General features: G+C 39.7%; 1 long non-coding RNA gene across 1 annotated transcript; it reads right to left on the reverse strand.

Annotated features, from left to right (window-relative positions):
* Positions 1 to 5881: 5881 nt before the first annotated feature.
* LOC145553880 (uncharacterized) lies at positions 5882 to 17050 on the reverse strand. The gene is made up of 3 exons (XR_014089923.1): positions 16558 to 17050; positions 6447 to 12529; positions 5882 to 6375 (listed from the first exon to the last, which is right to left on the reverse strand). It is a non-coding gene; the product is annotated as an uncharacterized LOC145553880 (long non-coding RNA).
* Positions 17051 to 23419: the final 6369 nt, after the last annotated feature.

Genomic DNA, 23419 nt, shown 5'->3' on the forward strand with positions numbered 1-23419 from the left:
GGCTCATCTCATTATCACAGACGCATGAGAGGAGCCACATTACCATTTCTAGCAGATCTGTCACTGTAAGTGTTCACGGGGGTGGGCTGGAGAAGGAAACAGCCAGGTTTACGCGTAAACATCTGGAACTGTGTGAATATTCGAGGACTGATTAGGCGCGCCGGGACGTGTGCCAGCAGGTTTCATTAAGCATACGGTGTCACTTGGTGCTGTTTGTTTCTGTGAATTACAGAACATGTTAATGCTGATATGTGAAATCAGGTTTTCATATAATATATGAATAAAGACAAGAAATGGTGCTTTTCACCCAGATATAATAAACTGATTCAAACCGGCGGCTCTTCCTCTAAGTAACAGCAGCTGTGTGGTTTCTCAGAATGATTCATGCTGCGTGGTTATTAAATATTTACTTGATGTTCTGTTTCATAATCAGACAAAGACTTAAAAGTGGCTGGAGTGAAATTAGGCGTCAGACAACATGCACACAAACAACACAACGTACACACCCAGAGTGGATTCTGATGACACACAAAACAAATCTGTCACATTAATATGGAAATCTGGAAGTTTGGAGGATTTTTAAGGATTTGTAGATAAAGAAGTTTCACTATGTAAAATAGAAGATTCCAGACATGATCTATAGATTCTGCACTAAATTTAGATTACCTATATCATCAACATGCATTGTGGGGCTTTTACTGTTAATTTTCTTAAGGTGTTCTAAGCAAAAATTTGTTTTTAAAAGTGACATTTATTAGTGTAAATTGAAGAATACGGCTTTTTGTATATAAAGAACTACCAGAATATTTTATGGAAGTAAAGGACATCCAGTCAGACCAGCATGAAGCTGAACTGACAGCTGGATGTTCAGAATCGAGTGAAAACTAAGATTTAGATTCTGATTATCAGGATGATCATGGCTGACAATGTGACACACTTTATGACTAATTTGGGAACACAAAGTGGTGAGAATGGAATATTATTGTAAAGCACAGTTTATAAACAGTGCATTGGAATTGATGAATAAAACCCTTTAAAAAGATGTGAGTCAAACACAAACAGTAACCTGCTGTCAGACGCTGTTATCTTGGTCTTTTCTTCAACACTTCCCCTTCATTCCTCCTCCACACAGCCCCACCTATCATCTCAGGCTCACACTGTTCCTTAACCACACACACACATGCCCCCCCTGCCCCCTCCACACGCACGCACACACACACACACACATTACACACACTTTTGAGGAGTTCTTCTGTATGCTTAATGAAAGAAGAAAGGGACGTTGAGACAAATCATAATTTTACATAGATATTACACTAACATGCTGTTTTTTGTCATGTTTATTAAACATTTATACAATATGTAAACAACAACTCATAATCATCATTGGGTAGTGCTGGTATTTGGGTTATTTTAATATGTATTATATGTAACATAGAAACAGTTTTTATGTCACTGTGTGTGGGCCGTCCTGCATGTTCCTCAGTGTTTTCCTGCTTCAGTGCTGCAGGTCACTGTTGGCAGGTCTTTCACATGTTAGTGCTGAGCCTAACACTCTGCTTACTGGGGTTCAGACATTTATAACATGTATGCTGGAGCACTTGAATGTTATCACACTTGGTCCCTGTGAGTCAGAGCTGTGAATGCAGCTAAAGCATGTTGGTGTGTCATGGCTACCAGGTGTGTGAGGCACGACTGATACAAAATACAGTCGTACTTAAAAAAAAAAAAGAAATCCCATGACTTGAACAATATATGATGTAGGGTGACCACAATGTGGAAAATAAAACTAAACAGAGAAACAGAGAATTCCATAAATATAATGCAATTCGCTGTATGAATGAACAGTACTGCAAAATTAGTAAGTTTGCTAAAGTTTTAAGCAGTCCCTGTTTCCTTAGGTCTTACCTTGATAAAAGTTAGCTCACCACTGCTGGTGGGGCCTGGTGGTTGTGGCTCTCAGCAGCCAGACTCAGACATGGTGACCAACCAACACTTCTAATATTGTAGCTGACAAGGTGAATTTGTAACTCAGAAGACAATGGGCAAGAAACAGGTACATTGCAACATAAAAAAAAAATCACATCACCATAAGAGTGACCTTTTACAGAGTCTGTAATCCTGCTGGATCTCCCTGAATTAGTGGTTTCCTAAGCAGCTCATTGGGATGGCACTGGTTGTCCCCGCCTTCTGCGCTCTGCTGTGGCCTGCAGCTTATGTAAGCTGTTATCCAATCAGAAACTGTCTGCATCACACAGTGCTCTGCTCTGTGGGCCTGACTGTCTGCATGGTGTGAAGCTGGGAGCAGAACAAAGACACCTGGATATTCGAAATCGCTTAAAGTAACTAAAAACCCCACAGTAAGCCATGATGTCACCGACTCTCTGTGACTGTAAATACTTATACAGTAAAGCTGCTGTGGTTTAGTCCAAGTTTATGAGATCCTCTTATAATAACAAACGTCTTGTTGGAGCAGGAATGGTTGGAGTTGGTTAGAGGACAGTCAGTGGAGAACGTTTAGTCATGCCTGAGTGTTTTCACATAAAGATGCTTGAAAAATATTCAGTAATACTTTGTTTAATGGGATGTGATATAACTGATATGACAGTGTCATAAACATGACATAACACCTGTCATGAACATGAAGGAGTCTTTATGAATGTCTGACTGCTGTCATGAAGTGCAATTCCATAAATAATGACGCTTTTATTGCAAAGTTGCTCAAAAAGTTGAATTAAAAGTTCATTAAAACTACCAACTTTGCATTATTTTGTAAATAATGACACTTTAATGCAAAGTTTGCATTTTTAATGGACTTTTTAAAATGATCAAATCTGACAGGACTTGATTATTTTTACAGAAAAACTCTATATATTGGCTACAGTGTTAAAAAATGAAATTGTCTGAAGTTGTTAAAAGAACATGACAGCAGTCTCAGTCTTCATGCATGAGAGTGTGATTCTGGTCAGTCGATGGGAAGATGGATGGAGCTACATTCAGGACAATTCTGGAGGAAAACCAGTTAGTGGCCACAGAAGACCTGAGCCTGGTGTGGAGGCTCACCTTCCAGCAGGACCTCCACCCTGAACATGAAACCAGAGCTACAAGCACCATGGTTCTAATCAGAGTTTGGTTCAGACATTCGAAAGATCAAGCTCCAAATCCAAATCTAAAATCACAAGCGACAAGCTTTCTATCTGTGATGGAGCTTTAGGAAATTTGTAAAGAATCATTTGGGAAACTAAGTGTACAAGTTCAAAGTTGGTAAAAACCTGAAGCTTTAAATTAGAGTGACAGAAGGTTCTGCCCTGAGTTAATAATAACGGCTGCAAATCTTAATCTCAATTTTAAATACCTTGTCTTGTTTTCGTTCTTCTTTACGATTATGCACTGCTTTGTGTTCATCTGTCATGCAAAACCCCTAAAAACCACGTTGATGCTTGTGGCAAAATACTGCAAACAATTTCATGCTATAGTGACAATTTTGCAGGATCCTGTGTGTTTGCTGGACAGCTGATGGTTTATCAAACAAGTGATGCAGCCTGTGAGTTTATTTATGCCTTAATTTCACGACTCCCGCTTGGTTTCCTGGCTTTATGCTGCTAATTAGTCTGGCATTGTGACGAGATGCCACTGACGGTGGAAAACAGGCTAAACTCCCACATAGCAGAATTGATTTTCCTAGTGCAGAGGCTTCTGGCTGTGCAGTGATTGTGTTGTGTCAGTATTTATTTAGGCAGGAGGTGTGAAAAGAAAGAGCTGATTCTGTAATCGGAGTCTGATGGCGCCGGATCGATGTGCATTTGAAAACACGGCCGCAGAACGGTCCTCAACTGGCTCTGCTGCGGTCAACATTAACATACTTCATGAACAACTGAGCAAATCACTGGAGATGGTTTCATTTTTTCATGAAAAACAGGACCTGAATGACCAGGCAATCATTTAAAGCATTCACTGAATTCTGTATGAGACGGGCATGAAATAAGGATGAGCAGCTGCTGGCGAAAGGTATCAGTCAAATGGAGCCGAGAGGCTTTAGAGGAAAAGGACAGAGGGTCTTTACCGCGCCGCCTGCTCTCCATCAGTTCAGTCAGCTGTGATTTCCATATCAATATTTGAGTGACACTGAATAATTTAGAGGCGTGTGGAGACACAACAGGATGCGAGGCTGAGCGGCGCCCTGCCACTGCTCCCATTGTTTGTGTGGCTCTGGGTGTTTTTCAGGTGGCGCGCCGAATATTTATTTGGAAGTGAGTTGACAGCAGCTGAAAATGCAATCATCTATGTGAGGTTCAGAGTTGGTAAAATGGTCTTTTAGATGGCTTTTCAAACAGCCACTCGCTCCGGTGAGTGGAATTTAGGAAAATAGAGAAGCAAGACAGAGATTTCTGAAAGCAAACACGCTGGGCAACTCACTTCCAGTCGAGATACACCAATTCAAGTGCTATCACTAAAATTACACACATCAAATATGTTGGTCAATGTTTCATTTATTGTGGTAATTCTAAACAGCTGGATTTTTAGTCTACATTTATAGGAACTCAGTATTTAAGCCGTTTTGCAGTTTTATAGAAGTTTGCTCTAGATTTATGGTGCATAGAAGCTGAATGCTGCTTCTCCATGTTTGGTTCTCGTTCTGATGCAGAGCAGAGCCAGAACCAGAAGATTTGGGAGGTCTAGAAGGTTGCTATGACAACAACAGATCGTTAATGTATTGTGGTGCTACACTGTTCAGTGAGTTACTGTATAAACTGTATGAACCATTTGGTCTAAACAATACTGTAATATTCCCCAGAAATCAAATCCTTTTTTTATTTTAGTTTATTTTCTGATCTTACATCATCCTTGGTATTTATTGTAAAACCACAAAATTGTATGTTAATAAAAGCGAATTCAAAAGAGATCAGAAAGTGCTAAAACTATGACATTCAGAGATGAAATAAGCTACATTTACTTATCTGCAGTTACTCGAGTAACGTTTTGAAAATAAAAAGTACTTCTAGAAGTAGTTTTACTGCAGTGTACATTTCTCTTCTACGTGAGTAATATTGTTTTAAGAACAATAAATAAGCTCTTAATCTTGTCAAAGATTTCAAAAATGTGAATTTTAAACACTGATTGTAGTTTTCAAGGTCAATCTCTAGATCTTTTCCAGGTGTTTGTCTTTTGTTATTATCGTGTTGTCTTGGTTTCAGTCGTCCTGTACTGTTCAAGACCTCAGCTGTTCCTTCCATTCTTTTACTGAAACCGAGTGCAAAACCTCTGACTGTCATCACATGCTTTTACTTTGAAAAATGCCAGTACTGCCACCTGTGCCCTTATACAACAGAGATGAGAAACCACACAAAAACACCGATGTGATTTATCCATTTATCCAAACACAAAGAAAGAACAAACATGAGTTGAGTTAAGGCATCTACTTCACCTTTGACCTCTCGGTGCCTGTAGCTAATGTTATGACAGTTAACATCCAGCTGGATGGATTTGCCCTTCAGAGTGGTTTGGTTTGTCTTTTTAACTCATTGGATGTTGATATTCAGGCCAGCTTCTCCTTACACGCTGCTATATATTAAAACTTTTTATCTAACGCAGTCCGGTGTTTGTACAGTGGATCCACAGTTCAGTATTTGTGGATTTTTCTGTAGAACATAAATCCAAATTTTTTGCAGAATATCCACAAAGGTTTTCATTGGCCATATCTAAGGTATTTTAAAGAAACTGCAACTTGGGAAGCTGAAATACATTTATAGACACAATGATGCTTCACACGCTATTTGCTGGAAGTCTAGAAGTGTAATTTATTTTCCCTGCTGCTGATTGGTTGTTTCCCCAAGAGCAGAAGTAAAGAAGACGGTAGATGTTGCCCTCTGCGTTGGTACCAAGATGCCGTCTGCTGTGTGTATGAATGCATGTGTGACCAGCAGGTGTAGATCTTTTTTTTTTAAAGTGACAAGATGCACCCGAACACAGACTTAGCAGTGCACAATATTTTATTAAGCAATTCTTTAAAACAGTTCTTTTTAAAAACGAGGTTTCAGGCCCACTACTCGGTCCCTGGAACAAAAGGAACACATAAGGAAAAGGACAGACAAGATCAATTATTCCAAAACAACAAACATGCAATGCAAAAGAAATTAGTAAATCAAACAACTTAGTAACTTCAATCACAAAACAAAACTAAAAGAAAACAATGGCACAAATCGTTGTTATCCGCTTCCAAATGCCCTTCTATGGGGCCAGAGGAGTAACGCCCCGCCAACACAGCCGGCCCAATCCGCAACAGGTTTAGTTGAGGGCGGCCCAAACAAACAATGGCAAGACAAGACAAGACAGCAGAGTGTCCAAAGCGCTGAAGCTCCAAACACAATCAGGTGCCTGAAACAGAAAAACCCATTAACAGTGGATCCAGATAAAAGAAATCAAAAGCTAAATAGCAGGTAGCTTACCCAGGGGTGGAAACACAGCCTAACCCGGGAGGAAGCGGGTCAGCAGGTGAGGACCAGACGGACGCCGCACGCCACAGCAACCCCCAGCTGCGGCTGGCAACGCCATCAGAGCAACAATGCAGAAATGCACGATAGGTGTAGCACCCAAAAACCAACCATGATCTCAGCCACGGATAGCAAAACTGCCACTTACAATCGCAGACGAGTCGACCAAACCCACAAGTCGACATGTAGCTGCTGACCGTAGCAACACTGGGAGAAACAACGCACCTGCAGTGGCTCGCCCAACTTTAAAGGCCCACCAATCAACGGTGCCCAGTGCACAGAGTGGGGGAAGGTGGAACACCGTCCCACCACACATGTTTGATGTTTAAACTACAGAAATAGAACATTATGAGGATCTTCTCAAATCTCTTGTCCATCATGGTAGATGGTCACTAGCACTGAGTCAAGTTCTGGTTCTGTTCAGGTTTCTTCCTGTCAAAAGAGAGATATTTTTTGACTGTCACCACATGCATGCTTAGTTTGAGAGATTGCTTCATAGTCATTGACTCAAAGCAATCCACTGAGTTTTCTTAGGTGGAATACTTTTTTCCAATTTGACTAAAGAACAGAATTTGAGTTCATTCAAAAAAAAATTTGCTAAGACTTAATCTGTCTGCATTCATCAACGGTTCTGGATACAAACTGGGTCTTTTTGTTTTGGTAAGTGCCTTGAGATAACATTTGTAGACTTTTTTCTCTATATTGTATTAATACATTACATTACATATAGTTTAATGTGATATTTCACAAAATTGAAGTCTTAGAGAAACATGGTGTGCTGTCTGACTGCAGCATGAACCAGTACTGTGCTAACACTTTATCTTAACCTAGAGTCTCTGCCTCTTATCAGTCATTTATCAGATTTCCATCTTCTGAGTTGCCTGGAGACTGTTGCTACTTTATCCACTTCTGGTAGACAGACAAAGGGAAGGAAGCTCTAATCCACACTGGGAATTGTACCAGGGACTTGTGCCTGGTTTGTTTATGTTTAATTAATAAAGGTTTTTGTGGCAGTAGTGACATGTCTTCATTAGTAGTTTGACAGGAAGAAGGATAGAGAGTGAAGGAAGACATGAAGTAAATGACCGGAGACTGTGGTTTATGTTTATGGTGGTTATTGCCCAATATTTGTGCAACTGAAATGTGACAATGTTCGGCTCAGTGGTGGACAATAACAGAGTGCATGTACCCGAGTATTGTACTTGAATAGCTTTTTAGTGGTATCTTTGAGTATTTATTTTTTGGGCAAACCTATGACTTTCACTCCACTACATTTGTAGGAAGCTTGTCGTTCTTCATTCCTTTCAGCTCAGTGTAGCTTTGTAGTTGCTGTTTCTCTTTACTGAAATGCCATTGGCCACATGCTATGCACTTTAGAAGAAGGTGGAGCCATTCTAAAGTGCTTTCTTGAATGGCTACAAGAAGCCATTCACCGTCTTGTAGGTGAATGGCTCTTGGAATTTGGAACCTCATCATCCTCATTAAGATCTGAGCTCCTGCTTTCATTGAAACAGAACTCAGTAATAGAGACAGTTGAAGAAACTCCAGCAGAGAATCCACATCTTAGCTTAACTGGTAAGGCTGCACAAGTGACCTCACAAGGATGGATGGATGGATGGATGGATGGATGGATGGATGGATGGATGGATGGATGGATGGATGGATGGATGGATGGATGGATGGATGGATGGATGGATGGATGGATGGATGGATGGATGGATGGATGGATGGATGGATGGATGGATGGATGGATGGATGGATGGATGGATGGATGGACGGACGGACGGACGGACACAAATACTGGAATAGACACAAGCCATTTCCTATTTAATAACAAAATAACTAAACCTAACAGTCAAAACATTCAGCCAATAAATCCTATACCTCAGATACGAATCATGCATTCTACTGGTCCAAAGACAATGAATAAGCAAGAATCAAATCAACTTGCAAACCTACTGCTGGTTTTTGGAAGACATTTCTCCAAGAAGGAAGTCTGCAGCTTTCAAAAAGACAATGACTTTTAGGCAATTCTCCATAACATGTGTCCAAGTACTCCTGTGTATGGCTAGCCTGTACAGGAGTTAATGTTGAAAACCATCTGGAAGGCCCTTTCCTCCTGAACCCAATGAGATCTTGTGGTAAACAAGAGATTTCCGGTGAAGGAAAACTACCTGCCTCTCTGAAAAAGGTCTGAATCCACCCACCTCTAGTCTAGTGACACAGGGTTAATGGCAATACAAATGAATTTTGCTTGACTGTTGTTTGACCAATATTCTGTCACAGAATATTGTGACAGGAGGTCTGAAGTGCGAGTCCATGTCAGGAAAACAAGATAATGTATAAACTGCTTTATTTCTGTTCTACTCAAAGTTATAGCTAATCATTTTGACCAACAGCTGTCTGCTCTTCTTCGCCAGAAAATGACTAAAAATAAAATCTATCAAGAGCATGACTGGATAGTCTTCATGCTTCACTGGACCAGGAGTACAAAGAAGAAACAAAATGAGTTCTGAGTGAAACTCAATGGTGAAGGGGACTTCTCAGCTGTAGCAAACCAGAACTGTGCATCATTCATGTTCAGTAGGTGCAAACATGGGACTTTCTGTCAGATTAGATCAGCAGATGTTGATTCCCACTGTCGACTGTAAGCACACACGCTCCGTAGCGCACGGGCCGACTTCGTCGAGTCGGGTTGCACCGAGAACCTTTCATGTGGAGCCAACCCAGAGTTCAGCCAGTCAGAAGAGGTTAACTCTCTCTACAGACCACCTGCTCCTCTGTGAGCCGACCTGACGTCTGCCACCACCAGATGATGAGGAAGACTGGGAAGGCTGCAGACCTTTAGGAAAGCACAGAACCCCCCCCGCCCCCGCCAAAAGAGAAAGGAGGGATTGTCCCAGACTGCTGATATCCATAGAGCTTTCATTCACCAGCATCTGCTGAAGCATCACCATTTTTTCTTCCTCGACATATTTAAGAGCCTGGCAAGAAAACAAGCTCATGTAGATTCAGTAGATGTTTTCAATAGCACCCAGAAAATGGGTTTTTAGTATATTTCATGCATTCCTACAATAACTGGCAAAGACAAATCCCAATTTAATACGGAGGGAAACTAGGGGTGCACCGATGAATTGGCCAGCCAATCAATCGACCCTGATTTCCTTAATTTTGGGAATTTGTGTTCATCCCATTACTTACGTGTGAAGCCGATCTGATCTTACAGTCTGGCGTGCTATGCATTTACAAGGAAATACATTGTAGCTAACATTACACGGACCTGCTGATCAAGAAAAGCAACGGTGTGAAGAAAATGTATTAGAAATATTGATTTCATTAAAAAAAGGGTTTTTATACTTCAAATGTTCTATTGCATTGATAAAATGTTTTCTTATTAACAAAAGGAACTGAATTGTTTATTACCAGCATTTTCTCTTTCATTATTTTTTGTAGCTACTGTGGAAAGGGACAGGTTTTTATTTGACTACTTGATTAATCATCAGAATAATTGATAGATTACTTGATGTGAGAATCAAGTAATTTGTAGTGTCAGAATAAAGAAATTTTAAATTAATCTTTTTATTTAAAAAAAAATCCATGAATAATGTTTCTCTTCATAATTAGGCATTAATTTGCCTCCAGTAAAATGCATTGAGTTTTGTAGAGGTAATGTGACAAACTGCAAGGGGTGTGAATACTTTTTTCCAAGGCGGTCACATATGACATAGACTGGTACATGTTTCAATCACCATGAGGAACATTCGTTATCGTGAGCTGTTCATCATGGTCACTGTGACCCAGAACCACAGAACCCTGACCAGCAAGTCCAGGAATGAAACAGACTGAGAGGAAGATCTGGAAGAGACGGAGAAAACCAGCGATCCCAGCCAGAGATCTGCTTATTGAATCTGAAGTTAAGGCCTTTAAGAACAAAGATCCTGTCAGACAAACAGACGATTAGATTGGAAACACAGCCTGAAGCCATCCCTCTCCTCTCATTTTCTCTCTCCATTGGCTGTCAGCTTCTGTTTCTGTGTGTGTACCAGATGGAGCCAGGCTCATGTGTCCACAGGCTGCAAAGAAGGAAATAGTTGATGCAACAAAACAATGAACCTGGCTACATGCTGCCTTGGGAAGCTGAACTGGAGAGGGAAGACAAATGAGACGAGAAATAAAGGGAGAAATCAGAAGGAAACAGGAGCACACATATATGTCTCTGTCATGTTAGTGGAACCAAAATGAAATTCCCAAGGCCTGTTTAGTGGCTGATGCACGGAGATATCACTTCACTGGACATTTTATGTTCAGGCGAAGAATAATGATGACAAATAGCATAGCATAATGGGGAAAAAAAAGTACAGAACCCCATAGGGGAGGTTGGGGGATTTCTTTCTTTTTTGTTACTTCGAAATAGATTTTATATTTCAATCTATGGTTTTTGTAAGGCTTTCTTGTTTGTGAGACATATTAAGTTTTATATCTTTTTCTTTTGGATAAAAACACACTGCAAACTAATGTGCAAAATGCCAGAGGAAAGACAGGTCGAACCTGGGCTTTCCATCCCTACTCCATACTGAAACATGACAGAACCTTTCTGTGAAAAGGAAGGAAAGAAAGAAAAATACATCCAAACTTCCTTGACTATTTCTGTTTTTTCACAGGGTAATAAAGTCATCTGAATGGCTCATAAAGGCCTGTTTTCAAGTGCAGTCCCATCTCCACAGAGAGATATTGTGCAAACAGGAATACGCATTAGCACCACTTTTTTGCACCAAAGACTTCATGTATGAACACGTTTTCACCAAGACTTTGATTTTAAATATACATTTGTTCTCACTGTGACTTAACAGTCAGTTGTACTAAAAGTTACATTAAAAGTGTCAACTTTGCATTATCAGTGTCATTATTTACCAAATGACACTTCATGACAGCAGGCATTGACATTCAGAAAGACTCCTTTATGTTTATAATAGATTTATGTTATGTTTAAGATAGTCTTACTCCCCCAGCACTTTCAAATAAAGTGTTACCAAAGACTTTTTAACAACAAATATCAATTTTATCTGGTACTTGTAACTATAACTTGTATTATAAATTATATACTGTTTGTATTATTAAATGTAAATTATACAGTTTGTAATTGTATAAATTATACAAGTTTGGAGTCAGTTACTTAAAACTACTAGATGGGAGGTACAGCGACCATGTGGACAGGTCACTTTCTCTTCCACCGAAGTGCCACGTTCAGAGGAAACCCACAAAGAAGCTTCTAGATGGAGTGAAGGATACTGGGAAAACCAGCTGTAGAGAACCATTAAGACAGCAGCTCACAGAAGATGTCGGAAACTTATGTCTCATTAAAATTTCACATATTCCTTCCATATATTATTATGTCATATGCTAACAAGTTTCACTTTGTGTTGCATTTTTATTGATGAAGGTGTTCCTTTAACTGAAAACAGTTTGAGACACGTATCTCTTCTTTTTCCTTTGTGGAATCCAAGAGCAGAACTTTCTTCTGCTGATAAAAAGTAACTAACTTTTACTTAAAGGAAAATGTTAGTGAAGTAATTTTTACTTCCACTTGGGAACTGGTAAATAGCATTTTATCAAAGTAAATGTGCTTTTACTTGAACACATTTTTTTCTCATGTCATCTGCTGGTTCTGGTCCACTGGGTTTTCTAAAGTCCAGTCTACCAGGAAGTTCTAGAGTTCTTCCTGCTTCCCTCTGTTAACAAACTGGATGCTGATGCTGGTTTGATTCCTCAGCAGAACCTGGTACCGGCCCACACTGCCAAAGGTACCAACAGCTGCTTCAGTGACCATGGAGTTCCTGTTCCTGATTGACCTTTAACCCCATAGAGCATCTATTGGTTGTTGCCAAGAGGAAGATGAAAGACATCAGACTCACCAAGGCAGATGACCTGAAGACAGCAGTCAGAGGAATCTGGGCTTCCAGAGCCTCATCAGAACCTCATCAGGACACAAGGCTGATCTCCTCCATGCCAGACGGATCCAGATTTGTATTTCCAGAACTCTGTGAAAACATATTTTCTGTTAAATGTCTTAACAGATGCACTAGGGGCAAAGTCATATTTCTGTTGTAATACATCGCATTGGGTTGCTGAACAGCAAGAGGAGAGCCACTGACTGTGACCTGATTTCTCAGCTTTATTGCTGTTCCATGTTGAACACAGCAGCTCTGAAAATCCCTCAGCTTTACTTTACGTTGCTATTAGATTAACCGGATTGGATGTGAACACGGACTGCCACCAGTTAAACTGCTTCCCCCAACGTTGTGCTTTAGCAGAAGTGAGATGCTGCATTTCCTTGGTACAAACCATCAAACTGAGGGCCAGTTGAGCGTATTTTGATCCAAGAGTCTGAAAGGAATTAGGTTTTTTTATTATTATTTTTTAAGTGAATTGAAAGTGTAAAAAAAGGATCAGATACTGTTTTCATGAGAAGGCTAAACCAGAAAAGAATAGATCATCTGTTTCTGTTTTGATTTCAAATGAACAGTTTTGGGGCTAAACTGTCAAGTCATGCTTGGCCATGCAGGTCCTCCACAAAACTGTCAGTCTATCCCCTGGCAAAAAGATTATTATAATTAAATAAAACCAATTAAATAATGAAAACTGAAATCAAGAAAACAGAACTATATTGCGCATTTATAAAATTAAAATATACTGAAATTATAGATATAATATTCTTTGTTCTTGTGTTCATGAATCCATTTATTACCAAACTGATGTGAAATTGATGTCATTTTTTTTATACTCCAGCAGTTTGACGTAAGCAAATCATGTTGCTCCGTTCTCCTCCTGGTGACGCCGAAGCTAGTCTGCAAAATGGCAACAACAAAAGTAATGATGTAGTCATTACTTTTCATTACTCATCACCAGTCAGTTGTTGTTCAACAATAATAAAATTCATTTTTTGGAAAATTCATTACCCTATTGATGTATATGTAATCACAATATAATACTTTGAGATTTTGTAATTCTGTACCCAAAAATTAACCAAAGTATAAAAAAACTATATCTACTACCGTTTGAAAGTTTTTAAATCAACTAAAATTAAACAATATTTAACAAATACTAACTGATAAAAACTAGCAAACAACTGCATTACTGAATTAGACAAAACATCACAGCAAAATAAAATTAAACTACATTAGTAAAACCTCAAAACTATTATAACCCTGGCACCAACCTCACTTACAAAAGCCCTGAATATCAGAGTGATTACCAAATGTCTCCCAAGGTCACACACAAAAATTATAAAAAGCACATTGTCTGAACACCTAAACATCCAGCATGTCTCATCCAGCATGTAACGTGCAACTGGTCCCTGAATCATTCACCATCTGCCTGTTGAGTGGAGGGGGGATGGCAGAAAGAGGAACAGAGCACAGAACAAAGTCTGCTTCTTTATTGGATCTGGAAGACCCAAAACAAAAGATTTCTTTAGTGGCCTGCAGCATGATTGGAAGATTAGGATAAGGAGGGGGGAGTGAGATAGGAATCAGATATTACTGATATTGTTACTGATAGATCTGTTTTTCTGTTTTAAGTCGTGCCACAATGTGTTGACTTGAAAGCTTTGTCAGGGTAATTATTCAGCTATGAAAGTGTGGAGTTGGGGAAGGGCTGGGTCATCCACCCTGAGTTTTCAGCAGCATGGCAGTTTGGTTTGTGGCCTGTAGATCCACTGATGTCGCTCCGCCACTGCTGGTCCTCTATCTTCTTCCTGTAGATTTTTTAAAAATAATTTTCCTCAGTAGTTCTTTATGCTCCCTATTTCCTGATCTAACGACTCTCTCTTCCTTGATTACAGCCTTTATTTCAAGGTTGATCAAAGAATTTGACCAATGAGCTGTTTATGGAATGCTAATCACCCTAGAACCATGACACATATAAGACCACTCCACAAGCAGAAAGCTTTCTATAGGACAGGGCATTCTGGGTAAATACAACCAAGACAAACATGTATGTCCAGAGGGGAGAAATTGGCAAAAACAAAAGAGAAATCCTCCAACTGCTAAAATCTGACTCCACTCCATTTTTGTTTACATTCCATGAAGAAGAAAGTTGGTGCTGGTAGCTGCATTCCCATTACAAATGAGCACAAAACTTTGTCTATACTCCACTAATGTTGGAAAAACACAACTTAGCAATGGAGGTGTTTCCATTATGGAAGAAATACAATTAAAATCATATGTAAATAAGGTTGTTCACCCAAATAGACATTAATAAACAAGCTGTGCCACCATCCTCCAAATACTTCCTGTTGTCTTCTTCATCATTTTTGCCAGTAGTAACATTCGGTTTTTGATCATGTGACTCATGTTTTGCAAAAAAAAGTGTTTTCCAGTTTACAGTTTTGTGAAATAAACCAATTTTGATACGGCCAAAAAAATAATAAAATCCTTCCTCCTAGAGCCAAAACAAAAATAGTTTTTTTTTTTTTTTAATGCCTTGTTTCCATTAAGTCAATTTATTTTCACTTAATGTCAAACTGTGCAATTGTATGATCAGTGGAAAACTCAGCTTCTGTCTTCTTCAGAGGTTTTCAAGTTATTTCCTTCAGTGGTTCTTGTTGCAGCGCCCCATGTGGGGGAGGTGAGCAGGTCGCCCAAAGGGTTTGGCTCATTTGTTACACTGAGAGATGATAGAGAACCACAGCAGCTGAAAATGAAACAAATGCTGCTAACTTGATTCCCAATCCAAATGAGTCCACTGGACGATCAGGTGTGAAAATAACCTAAAGTTCTGTAACAAACCAGGGACAGAACAGCAGATTCAATTAAACACAGACTCTGTTTAGTAAAGCGCTTTCCCTATTTAGACCAATGTTTCTCAACCCTGGTCCTCAGGCCCCCCTGTCCTGCATGTTTTAGGTATTTTCCTTCTGCCACACACCTGAATTGTATCTCTGGGTGATTAACTTCTGCAGCACTTGGTGGTCATGCAATTATTTGAATCAAATGTTCTGGAATAGAGGCACATCTAAAACATGCAGAGCAAGTGAGGACCAAGGTTGAGAAACACTGAGTTAGATGTTGCAAAGTAAAGGAGGTTCAGTGCAGCTGCGTTCACTTTTTACAAATTTTATTGATATTGCCAACACAACAGCAACAACGTAATTTGTCCAACTCTAGAAAGTGAAGATGAGTACTCCCATCCAAACAAGGACACACACAGATGTTTCATTGCTTTATGAAATGACTGAATACTGTCTGCAGCCTTCCACAACAACACAATGCATCGATGGCCTGTGTTGATCTGGCTACTTTTCTGCAACTGTGTTTGCATTTCATATTATTTTGGGGTAAAAGCCATTAAATACAAAAGCATGGCACAGATGTTCATTTGCAAAAATATTTGAAAAACATAATTTTCCCTCTACTTCTGTCATATATCATATTCACTGACCTAAATTTGAACTAAAACACATTGATGTTTGTGGTTGTAATGGGTCTAGAGAGTAATAAAACAAAAACAACAACACAATGCTGCTGGCAAGCGCAGCATCCACAGTCAGCTACACACCAGCATCAAACGTCTGGAGAAAAATAAGGCGTTTTAGTCAGATGGGAGCACAGAACAACAAAAAAAAAAACACATACATATGAGTTCAAGGTGGAAGGACACAGAAGATCATCTGATGATGAGAAGACAATATGGGAACCTCTGAAGGACACAAAGACCGACAGGCGTAGAGATGAATGGAGGTGGAGGTTTGGTTTGCTGGTATGTAACCATTGGCTTCCAATCAGTGTGTTGGACAGGTGGTGGTGCAGAGAATATTACTGCACAGCAGAAGATTAAACAATGCAATATGAAGTCACTTGCACACAAACAGCAGATGGCTGTGTAATAACCTTGACTTTTCATCAACGGTTTTTTTTTTTCTTCCAAAAGCAGCATTCACTGAGCCTAGGGACATGATCCTGACTGCAGTTTCTTTATTTTTCAGATTTATCACAACCCAAGGTCATTAAATTATCCTCGCTTTTCAATCCCCCACCCCCTCACACACACACATCGTGCGTTACACTACCTTTGCTTTTAAACTCCCAGCTCCTGTCCTCAGATCGCCTCAGCATTCGGCTCACACTCACACCTTCCGCTTTAGTGCGGCCGATCACGTCCAGAAGACAGACACACATCCAGATCCGGCCGTTCACCAACACACACACACTCCGGGGGTGAGCCGGGGCGGCTCAGCTGCTGAGCAAAGCTGTGTTTCAGACCCAGCGGCAGGAAAGTGGCCGGATGCATGCACAAGGATGGGGCTGGGATTAGACCTATTTAAAGCAGTGAGCATTAACCCCCCACACACCCCAGACCTCCTCCTACTCACACACACATGCATACAGTTCTCCCGTTTTCCAAAGAAAGCAGTCCATGTAACACAGTGCTACATGCTGGGCTCTATCTGCTTATGTAACATGGTCATTGGTGGTGAAGGAGCACAATCTGGGCCTTGGGCTGCTGCTCTTGTGCAACAGAGAAAACAAAGATATTCCTTCTTGTGATCTACTTTCACACTCATTTATGGTCTGTACTGTAAGAGTGAATCATTCAGTGATGTTTTACTAAAACTATATCATAGAGATAAGTAGCTTTTTAGAGATGGCAGCTGAAACAGCTTATTTTTTTATAAATAAATTTTATATTGTTTATGGTTATAATTGTATTTACCAATATTGAACAGTTTGGATGGAGGAGCTGTCAGCATATAAGCAATTTCCCCTTGGGAGATCAAAAAATTCTATTCTATTCTATTCTATTCTATTCTATTCTATTCTATTCTATTCTATTCTATTCTATTGCAGGTGATTACCAAGCTTCTCTTTTAGCTGTCAAGGTCTTAATCACAAACTGTAAAGTGGTTCTTCTGTTTCCTTTTTTTCTTTTTGTCTTCTTGTATATGGCAGTTTGTGGCAGATACAAGCTGCTGTATTTTACATGTACAGTAAGTTCATAAAGCTTGTTTGTTTGTTACTGTTTTTTTTTTACTTTGTCATACGATCCTGGTGCACGTTAAGTTAACTTTCCTTCTCTCAGCATATCATCAGTGCAGAGCAGCAGTCCACAGAGTTTGTTTCAGCAACACTGTGAGACATTCCCTGAGGGTTTCCTTGACACAACAGGGGAGCTCATACTATGCTTAACAAAGCCAAGCTCAAACAGAGCTGTCTGTCAGCAAAATGAGCTCTGTAAGGGAGCTTTACCTCCATAAGTTTTCTGAAAATCCTATAAAACCACACCTATAAACCTATTGGATCTGAGAGCAGACACTCCACCTAAGCTAAGAACCCTGGTTCACTGTTCAGCATAGAAAAGGAACCCGGTAATCTCTCACCATAACCAGTTATAACTTTAACACAGTTGGAGCTGACAGTTGTCTAAAGAAAAGACTTAGTTTTTTTTTTGTTAATGATAATCTGCTATGCACAATTACAACATCTCTTAATATCATGCTTTACTCTGCACTACTGAAATTGACTCACCTCACTATGCTGAATCTTTGACAGCAGTCCAGCTTTCTGATTTAACTCTTTCAAATGAAATCTGACAACCTGGGGCAAAGTGATGCTCAGTTGATCATCAAACAGGTGAAATCAACACTTAGATGAAAGCAGCATATCCTCTTCAGTCGTACCATGTCAGCCTTTCATCCCAGAACATAAAGCAAAGCTGGGGCACATTAATCTGCTTCGTTATACCAAACAGGAATCAGTGTGACGGCAGCTTTGGGAAACAGTTGTTGAGACTTTTTGATCTCTACTAGAACTGAAGAAGTCAGCAACAAGGATTGCCATATGGGTTTGCGTTGAACGTTTCTCTTTGCAAAGTTGTGCCCTGGGTCTAATTACAACGAGCACTGCAACAATCCAGCCTCTCTCAGCACAGCAGATTCAAGGGATTTATTTACTGTGGATAAGAACCAATTACGTCTGACCACAGAAACAAGCAGGGATGGAAGGAGACAGCACAAAGAACCCTGAGGGGAGGAAGAAATCATCTTAAAAGTCTGCCTGGCCTTACAACCCGACGCTGCGTTGTCGTGTTGAGTCACAATAAGGTGACCCTTGACCTCATGTCCATGGCTATTTTGACTGTATGGTATTAACTGACCTGAGCGTACTGGTAATTTTCTAGATGTGGGTTCTTACATCTAGTTCTGTGTGTCTGTGGTGGAGCCACAGAGGCTCCATCAAATGAGTTTCTGATGAAAGAACAACATCATAACATGACGTACTGCTCAAAAAAGTCAATTTTACATGATCCTGGTTCTTTAAACATAATTAGTTGTACATGCTGGTCAAGTTGTTGTGGATAACTTCAGTTGGATTTTTGCTCCTTACCAATTACAAGTGCTGACTCGCTTGTTGTTGTGTTGACGCATTTCTGCAGCGTGACATTTCTCTTTCTTTGTGGTCTCCATCAGCTGGGTGACTGCTGTTCTGCAGAAACATAAATAAGGCTGAGCAGTTCCTCTGCGATTTGAAAGGGTCAGTGGTTAATGTTTTGCCATTTAAGATAACCGGAGAAGAGAGGAAAAGGTTTGACTACAGAGGAACACCGACAGCGGAGAAAGGAAAGGTTTAGCTGACGTTAATGGCCTCTGCTTCTGGGTGGGGGTGTTCAGAACGTCTCAGCAGGAAGAACCAAACAGTAACAGTGGCTTTATGTGACTGTGCGTGATGGTGCAGCTTCTGTGTTTACATTTCTACCTGATCACTTACAAACATTAGATGTGAGATTGACAAATACAGACAATTTTTTTAATGCACATAACAATAAAGAACTTTATGATTACAGTTATGATTGTAATTACTTTAATGATATTGCTTAGGAATGAATTACCGCCTAATGTGAAACTAATTAGGGTAATACTTTATATTGCTTTAAAGTCAGAATACTTTATTTTATTGTACTAATTTGTACAATGATTTTTCTGACTGTATCTCAGCTGGCCTGTGCTGCATGGTTATAGGATCACAGCTCGGACCATTCCTAAACATCCACAATCAGCCGAAATTCAGTCTGTGAGCTGTTCAGTCTTCATCAGAGAGATGATGATGATGATGATGGAGTTTCATAAATTACAATATAAATACTAAAACTCAAGTTACAAAAATCACTCCATAAATCTCCCAGTTTGTCCCAGCACACTTCCATTTTGTACCAGTAAGCAAACCAGTTCTCTTCAAAGACCTCCTGCTGCTCAATATTTATTACAGTCACAGAACCATGTTTTCTTACAGCAGATGATAGAAAAAAAATGACTACAGATTATCAATTATGAAACATGACTGAGGCGAGTGTGACTCGGGATCTAGTTCACACAACACCAGATGTGAGCTGCACCATTTCCTAGCAGCAATGGTGCCTGCTAGGAAGAGATCAAACCAAAATGGAGAAGGGACAAAAAATAACTTTCACCAGTTTAACTTATTTTACGGTCAGTTGACTGGACCAACAGCTGTTAGGAGTCTGGTGGGATGTCTGCCAGGTACCAGGGTTCAGTATGATAACCTGACCAATCACATGGTCACTACAGAAGTCACTTTTGAGGTGTCACTAGCTGTGTTTCCATTCACCATAAAATTGTGCAAAATGGAATTACAAAAATAAATTTGTAATTTGTAAGTAGACTCTTATTTTTCATTAAAGGTTTTTTGCATTGGGATGAAATGGTTTTTCAGCTGTGACAAAGTTAGCGCATTTTGAAAAAGTGCAATGGAAACACACTTTTCGCATCACAAGAGTCACATGATCAACAGCCAGATGTTACTGCTGGTGGAAAAGACAAAGAAGACAACAGGAAGTGGTAGGATGATGATGATGATGATGATGATGATGATGATGATGATGATGATGATGATGATGATGGTGATGATGATGATGATGATGATGATGATGATGATGATGATGATGATGATGATGATGATGATGATGATGATGATGATGATGATGATGATGATGATGGTGCAGCATGTTTTGTAAATGACTTATGAATGCATGAACAAACTTATTCACATGATTTTTTAAATTGCAGTTCTTATTCAATAGAAGCACCACAGTTGCAAAATTATGCTTTTTTCGACATGAGTGGAATACCAACAAAGTTTTGTGCACATTTGTAATGGAAACACTGATATCATGAGAAATCTATGTGTGTCTTCAACAGAACGATCAGAGCTCATTGCAGAACGTTTCCCCAATTTTATACATACAGTATTAGCTCCCAATGGAAGTTTTTTGTTCATACATTCTTATATTCTTGAGAGAAGTTGTCTGTTTATTCTACGGATGTACAAGGCTTTCTGTTTGGGAACATCTAGGGACAAACTCACTCCCTCAGTTATTTAATAACACACCTCAGCAGGCAGGTATTCATAAAACAATAACTGACAGAGACTGAGAGCTGTTTAGATTAATATTTCCTGAGAAATATGTGGTGCCACGACTTGTTAAACTTTATTAATAATTGTATTTGGCACTTGTTAATAGTGATTCATAGCCAACCCAAACCTGTTGTTGCACAACACATATCTACAAAATAACTTGTAGTTAACAAGTTATATATACCGTATTTTCCGCACTATAAGGCGCACCTTCAATGAATGGTCTATTTTAAAACTTTTTCATATATAGGGCGCACCGCATTATAGGGCGCATAGAATAGATGCTACGGTTGCCACCTGTCCCGTATTGAACCTTTACAAGACAAGGGTCCCCGAGTACCTTATATACTAGGCTGCCCCAATCATTGTTTCACTCACAGTTTTGGTGTTGCAAAATTGTGCCCTACTGCTTTCTGGGTAACACAGACCAACTGACACGCTGCCACCGCAGTCTCTGTCTGTGTCTCTGTGAGTCAAACTTTATTAACAAACCAGCGTTCTGACAACTATCCCAGCATGCACGACCCGCTTCTTCTTCTACGGGGATAATGAAGTCGGCGGCTGCTTGCCGTAGTTGCTAGACCTGTTGTGGCTCAATATTGGTCCATATATAAAGCGCGCCGGATTATAAGACGCACTGTCGGCTTTTGAGGAAATTGAAGGTTTTTAGGTGCGCCTTATAGTGCGGAAAATACGGTACAAGTATATATATATATATATATATATATATATATATAGAGAGAGAGAGAGAGAGAGAGAGAGAGGCAGAAAGAGAGAGAGAGTCCCAATGTGTTAGGTTTAGGGTTTATAGGGTTAGTTATGTCTTTCTGATTTAGACTGATATTTACTTCACTTGGTAAGGATCCTATGATGTTTTGGTTGAAATGTTTTCATATAGGTGGAAGTTTTTTTTTTTTAATTCAATTTAAAATAATTACTTACAAGGAGAGATTAAATGCAGACAATAAGTCCATTTTTCCTTCTAGTTTAGTTTTTCATAAACAGGCTCTTCACACACAGGCCACGCCTCCATCAGCTGTGATGAGTCATGCTGTCACACCGTGCCTCCACATCTTATTCCTCTGCTGCACATCACTTCTTCATATTATTTACAGCAATTGTCTGTTCATTTTTCACACCATAAAACACAAACTAGAACCTACCTAACCTTTACCTCCCTTTGGTCTGTTAGACAGATCCTTCCCCCCCCCCCCCTCCACACACACAGTGTTCCTTTGTGCCACCCATCCATCCATTTTAGTCATATCTCTGCCTCATTCACTTAGTTATATAACAGACAATTACACAACCCATCCAGGGCTCCTGTAAGAGCAGCCTCACATGGGCTCCTCCAGGATTGGTCAGCAGACTGCTGCTGATGGGTTAAAGGAGGAAATGCGTGAATAATTCTTATAAAGAGACGAATGCTGATGAAACCCATCATGGATACATGATGAGGAATGGATTACAGGAGAGGAGAGGAGAGGATTCAGTGTGAAGTTGTAAATTAGGTTTTTCTTCCTGTGGTGGCTGAAGGGAGGTTGGTAATATCAGACCTCCTCCACAAGCCAAACACAAATAACTGCTTCTTACATCACTCTGCGCTTGAGCTGAAGATCTACTAGTTTGAGGTAAATGGTGAGATCTCTTAGTTTGGGTAAATGTGCCAAAGTGGTCTTAAAGTTGGTCCTTCACAGGTTGATTCACTGAAGCATGTGTGAAGGGAGGTGCATCCTGGAGCTTCTTCTTCTTCTTTGATGTTTTTTGGTGGTAGGCAAACAATGAAACTGGTGCATTACCTCCACCGTCTGGTATGGAGTGTGAACCAGAATGTCACTCAAAATAACATGTTCTATCATCAACTCTCATCAACTCCACAATCGTCACACTTACAACTGAGATGTTTCCCTGAAATAAAAACAGTGCTATTGAACTCAGAGTATCCAAATCTGATACGAGAAACAATCGTCTCTTCTCTCCTCGTCCTCCCTGTACTTCTCATTTCTCCCGTTTTCTTTTAGATTTTATAAAACGAAGGCCTCTTGTTTCTTTCTCCCATGTCGTTTTCTGATTAATTAAAACTTTTGTTTTTGTTTTACTAAAATTAACGACTAAATCCACTGATGAGTTTCTAATATCTGGGTCTCATTACAGGGTGTGGCCAGCAGGTGTGTCCTCCAGTTGGAGGTTGTTGGGGTCAATCAGGAGGAGCTTCAGGAGGAGCAGAAAGGAAAGAGGAGACCATGCTAGATTTTATTATAGTACCAAAAAGAAAGTTGGGAAATTTAGTAAATGTATTTTAATTTAAAAAGAAGATATTATGTCGACTATGAGATTTGGTAACACAGCACTCTTAGAATAATGAACCAACATGCTACCAGTTGCTGTGTTCATTGAGGGCAAATGGAAACCACAGAACATATTTCTTGGAATTTAATAAATGTGTACATGAAAGAGAGATATTAATTAGAAATTTAAATACGAGTAAAAGTAAGTTAGAGG

Source organism: Poecilia reticulata, chromosome 11 (genome assembly GCF_904066995.2).
Source record: "Poecilia reticulata chromosome 11, P_reticulata-male-v2, whole genome shotgun sequence".
In the NCBI taxonomy this organism is placed as follows: Eukaryota; Metazoa; Chordata; class Actinopteri; order Cyprinodontiformes; family Poeciliidae; genus Poecilia; species Poecilia reticulata.